Source organism: Lactuca serriola, chromosome 5 (assembly GCF_051521515.1).
Source record: "Lactuca serriola cultivar US96UC23 chromosome 5, Lser_US96UC23_V15, whole genome shotgun sequence".
Classification (NCBI taxonomy): Eukaryota; Viridiplantae; Streptophyta; class Magnoliopsida; order Asterales; family Asteraceae; genus Lactuca; species Lactuca serriola.
In genome coordinates, this window is record NC_136412.1 from 71,120,524 (window position 1) to 71,126,598 (window position 6,075).

A 6,075-nucleotide genomic window follows, 5' to 3' on the forward strand; every position below is an offset into this window, starting at 1 on the left:
AGCAATAGTAAGAGTCTATTGCGAATATGAATAGAGTGTTTTATGGATTAAATCGATATAATCCAAAGATCAGAATGAGAGTCATAGCAATAGAGTAGTAAACTGCCAATTTACTGGTATTAATGATGTAACACAAGTTCATGAAAAGTGACCTAACAGTAGGTCTTACATCAAACCATAAGGAAAATGTTGGCAGTCTAGAGGTCTAATTAGAGTACTTCTTAAGCTAGGAATGTTTACAGACAAGTGATCTACGAAACATAGAGAGGAAAGGCTAGTCCTTTAAAAAAAAGAGTGGGGTAACTAGACGTCTTCTACGGGCGACGGTTACTTGTTGGGCAAACCCTTAGATCCGCTAGTTGACGCATAACTTCCTGAAGGTGTCGTTCATGAGTCCTTTGGCGTGCTCGGAGTTCCCTAACTTCGGCTCGAGATGCAGCTAGCTGATGCTGCAGAGCCTCGTTGGTCCTCCTTGTCCTGTCCATGGCTTCTTCAAGTTGGCGGATGTGAACAGTGTTGAGATTCGAGTTGGCATCCACTTCTACAACTCGACCAATGGCTGCTTGACCCTGCTCGACATTCCTGGCAATCCTTCAGATCATGATGGGCAGAACTTGGTCCGCTGATCCTCCTTCGCTTATGTTGTAGAAGCTTCGGTCTCCATTGTAAGGTAAAGGCTGTCCCTGCTCCTCGCTCCATCGGTTCAAGGATATTGCCCACAGGGGAGTGGGACCCTGAAATGCCGGACAGGGGTTGGGGTTCGGAGCTCCAGGAGGTAGGTTGTTAACTTCTGGCTCGGAGTCGGAGCTATCCGAAAAGCCTTCTGCTCGGTGGTTATCCAGAGGGATCTGGTGATCATCGTCCGACTCTTCGTCGAGCCATCCTCCATTGCCCTGGTCTGGGTAGTATGGATCGCCGGGAAGGTGGAAGCCAGCCATGATATCTACGCGAGAAAAGGGGAAAGGAAGATTAATAGACGTACTAACCTAAAACACTTATAAGATGATCGTCACGAGTTAGACCAATACTTGCATAATGCATACTAATTACATGTGACCGGGGCAGGATAGTCCATCGAATAAGTGACCCTAACTCTAAATCCACAACCAAACAAGGAACAGGAAGTAAAGCAAAGATCACAGATTCTAAGTCTATAACGCCCTAATCACAGGTAACCAGAAAGTATCTATTTAGCAACTATTGCTCCACTAGTAACGATCCTTTTTAGTTCTCACATATGTATATTTTAGAGGTACAGAATACTCATATAGTATTCTTATGCTAACGTTATTGTGGTAGTGTTGGTAAGTTTTAGATTTGTTGCAACACCACAACTAAACTTAGGCACATGCTAGTCACTCCCAGGAAAATGTAGTTGATCAGGCTACATCCCCCCAAATGTGACTATATGTCTCTAAGCCCAATTATGATGTCCAACAATCATAATACTTATGTTTTGTTCTAGTGTGATACTGACTTCTGTGTTTTATAGAGGTGTGTGTATATATATACTTAGTTAAATCTTTTAAATACTTAACAGTATATATTCTTGGTCAGAGTGTTTTAGTCCCAAAGTGTTTATAGTTTGTATACCTTTTATAGGTTGATATACTTGATTCACTATAAACCTGGCTCTGATACCAATCTATCACACCCCAAAACCGATAACGGCGGAATACGTTTCGGAGTGGAGGACGTCATGTACAGTATCATCACAATTGCATAATGGTAAAAACAAGAAACATACAACCATTTCATTTCATAGTGAGTTTAATTACAAGTGTGTTCTGTAAAGTTTCAATAGACACCAAAAGTAATACAAAAATAAGAGATGGATCTTGTATGCTCCATCTTCTCCAAAATGTTGCACCTGTACCTGTCTATCTTTGACCTGAGGATACAAGTTATTTTGAAAACGAGTATCAGCATAAAGCTGGTGAGTTCATAAGAGTTTAGTGTGAATTTTTTATAAAATGCATTAGAACATATAGTGTGAAAAGCTGCAATTTACATTTCTAAGTAGTAGAAAACCCTACAAAATCCTATATTTTCCAGAAAATACATTGTAAGTGAAAAACCATTATATTGCATGTAAGTTTCATCATTGAAAACTGTTTGTTGTAAAAGTATATTAGTAAATCTCCAGTACGTAGTGTAGATAGAGGAAAAGTTATGCCTGCTGACAGTGATAGTAGTGCGAACTTCCATTAGTAATAGATACTTATTTACTTCGGGATATTAACTAAGACTTTAGTCTTTGTATTTTAGTGTGGATATAGTGTATTCCTTTTATGTGACCAATAGTGTGAGTAATAGAGGATCCCATGACCTTCCCGGTCATACACAGTGTAGTGAAGTAGTGCCATCCCTGGGCCTGCTCGGCTCGGACTGAGGTTAGCAGTCGGGATATAATAGTGTCTGCCCGTATAGATCTATACATGTAGCGTCGCCTTCCTTCCAGAAAGCTCTGGTCACAGTATGTAGCGCGTAGAGTATCTTGTAGAGAGTTAGTGTGTTATCTTCCGGATTAGTGCTTTCTCTTGTAATATAGTGTAGTAGTCTTTTATGTAGCTCATAGTGTGTTCTCTTATTCGTGTTTCGTTTTGTAATAGTATGAATTATAGTGTGTATAGTAGTAGCGGCCTTAACTATACCTATTATAGTTAACTTAGTGTGTGTGGTTCTTGGAAATTAAGTAATATAGGCATCGAATGAGATGAAAATGCTCGTATCTAACACCAATATACATGATATATAACTAAGAATTCAACGACAGTCGGACGGATAACAAATACCCTAAGCCCACAATCAAACAAGAACATGAAATAAGGCGAGCTATCGGTCCTAAGTCCTTCAAGTCTTATTTATATAAATATATTAGTGTAGATACATTTTATAAGAAAAGTAATTTAATAAAAATCTTGACCAAAGAAAGCATTTAGAAAATAGTTTATTTATCCAAAGTAGTTTTGAAAACGTAAAATTCTTTTATAAAGCATAGTGATAAATCACATGTGATTTGAACTACGGGTAGTAAATCACATGTGATTGACTTTCATAAAAATGTATATTTGACTTGTATCCCCCCCCCCCCCTAAAACATATGAAAACATTAGAAAGGTTCATTAAGGGGTATGAACTCACCTGAAATCGGGTAAATCGGGTAAATGTGTCGGTTGAGTGTTTGGTGCCAAATAAGGACTTGCACACCTTTTAAGACCCTATTAACATATGATATATGTGTTTTACAAGAAATTAGTCATTTATACTTTTTATTAAAACATTTACATATCCTAAAATTGATTCGGGGTCTTATGGATTAGAAGTGGTTCTCGGGGATTGTAAAAGACCAAAAGGGGGTACTAGGGAGTCCAAGAGTTTACTCCCTTGGAGTTTACGGCCCAAAGGCCACTCCTTGGGAGTTTACGGCCGTAAGCCTCATGGCTTGACCGTGAACTCTTGTTCACTCCCCAAATTTGATGCAAAGTCCCTTAAATCAACCCCTTTAATTTTCTAATGAAGGTCTAGGGCTAATTAAGGGGTTTAAACCCTCATTTGGTGAGGTTTGGGGGATTTTATTGTCTAAGCATATGTTTAGGCCGTAAACTCTAGTTTACCCCTCAAACATGATGTTTTACTTGGCCTAAACTCGAATTGGAAGTTCCCTAGGTTGTATCTCAAGTCCAAACATGTTTTGGAAGCGTTTTGGGGCTTTTTGCATGGAAAAAGGGTGTTTACGGCCTAAGCATGTGCTTGGGCCGTAAACCCTCTTTAATGCCCTAAAAGTTATGGTTTTGATGCTCAAACACTCCTAAGTAAAACCCCTAACTAGTATCCAAGCTTAAACGAAGGAAATTTGGGACTTTTTGGCACATTTTGGGTGTTTACGGCCTAAGGAGATTCTTAGGCAGCAAACTCCTTGTTCATGTCCCATTCATATGATTTTTGAGCTATAACCACAATGATGCATGTTTAGAACAAGTTAGGGAGGAAGATCTTACGTTTGGAAGCCGGAATTTGCGGTTTTGGAGTCGAAAACGAGTCTAGAGAGAGAAAGTAGTGAGAGAGAGAGTGTTTGAGTGGTAAAAGAGTTCAAAGAGGTGCTCACCTTCCTTATATATGCCTCGGGTATTGCACCCGGTACACGACTACCCGATGCTAAAGTTTAACGGGGTTTAAAATTTTTACCCGGGTTAAGTGGTTGAAAAATAATATAACTTTATTTTGTTAAACGGAACTAACATTAATGAGTTATATTTATTTTTACTAAAATAATAATCACACAAAATAAATATAAATAAATAAATAAATTTTTATTTATTTGACGACTCCAAATTACGAAACTTTTTATAAAGCGACATACTCCGTTAGCGAAAACGGAATTATATAACAGAATAAAATTTGGGTTGTCACAACATGTAAATAACATGTAATTCACATGCAAATTACAAGTATTTCACAAGTGATTCACATGTGAATCACTTGTGATTAACATTTGAATCACAAGTGAATCACATGTAAATCACAAGTGATTCACATATAAATCACATGTAATTCACATATAAAATCACATGTAATTCATATATATAAATCACAAGTGAATCTAATATGAGTTACATATGAATCACAGGTGATTCACATATGAATTACATGTGATTCACATGTAATTCACATATGAATCACATGTAAATTTTATATAATATATGCATGTGCATTTTTGTGAGTGTTCTTGCATTAATCAAATTTTTTTAATTTTCTTGTAGATTTTGAAGAATTTGTGAAAAATATTGAGGAGGTGAAAAGTAATAAATTGAAGAAAATATGAAAATCTTGATATGACGAAATGATAACATTTTGAATCTTCGTAGCGTTTTTTTTATATTTTATTTTGTATCGAATAAAATACTTGTACTGTAACATCCCAACTCAGAATCAAGAGTTCAGGGGGTAAAGTGTAAGTTTGGAAAAGAGGAACTCGGCGAGTAGGAGTTGCAACTCGTCGAGTCTAGGCGTGTGTCGGGCACATGTTAAGTGACCGGACTCGCCGAGTCGGAGGCTGGACTCGACAAGTCCGTGCTAGAATGAGAAGCCCTAATTTCTAGGGTTTGCACCCTATATAAGGAACCTTAAGCCCCATCCCAGCCTCTTTAGCACTCCCTTTGACGTCCAGAAGCTTTCCCCATCAATTTCAAACCCTAAATTGAGAGTGAGAAGGATTTAAGTGTGTTTTGGAGCTTGGAGAAGAAGGATACTTGAAGCAAGAGTTGGTGGGATCATAGAGGAGCGAAGTGGATCTGATTTCCTTGCTTGTTGGCATCAGATTGAAGGTAAAAAGTTGTTGCCTTGACTTTGTTGTGCTTAGATTGTTCATAGTTGAAGTTTTAGGGCCAAATTGTCATATATGAGTCTCTTTTCGAGTATGGGGTTCAGATTTGTGGTTGCTACTACAGATCTAAACTGGTCTTGACTCGTGAATCGGGAAAGTGATAGCTTTGGGGCTTGATTGAGAGTGTCCTTGCCTTAAACCTTCATTTTTAGCTTGTTGGATCTTGTTGAGCCTTGCATACACGTAAAGTTGGAAACTTTACATGTGAATCTGACCCTAGGAGTCTAGATCTATGTATTGGAAGCAATGGAATGGCCTGTAATCGTCTGAATGAAGATGTCACGAATGGACTCGACGAGTCTGGGAGATGACTCGGTGAGTCGGGCTAAGGATCAGACTTTGAGTCGCGTAGTAACTTGGCGAGTCGCATAGGTGACTCGGCAAGGAGTATGATGATGAGCTTGGACTCGGCAAGTTGGAAGAACATCTCGGCGAGTCTGTTGAATATTGCCTTGGACTCGGCAGTATGTTCTTGGACTCGGCGAGTCTGGTCGTGAAGTCCTAACCTTTTCTAGTTGAGCTGTGAATTGGTGAGTCGAGGGATGACTCGGTGAGTTGAGCAGGAAGGGACTCAGAGCTTGTTGAACTCGACGAGTCTTGGGGTGACTCGGCGAGTTGAGTCGTGGCTTGGGGAGTTCTGAGCATAGGAACTCGACGAGTCAACGGGTTGACTCGGCGAGTAGGGTCAA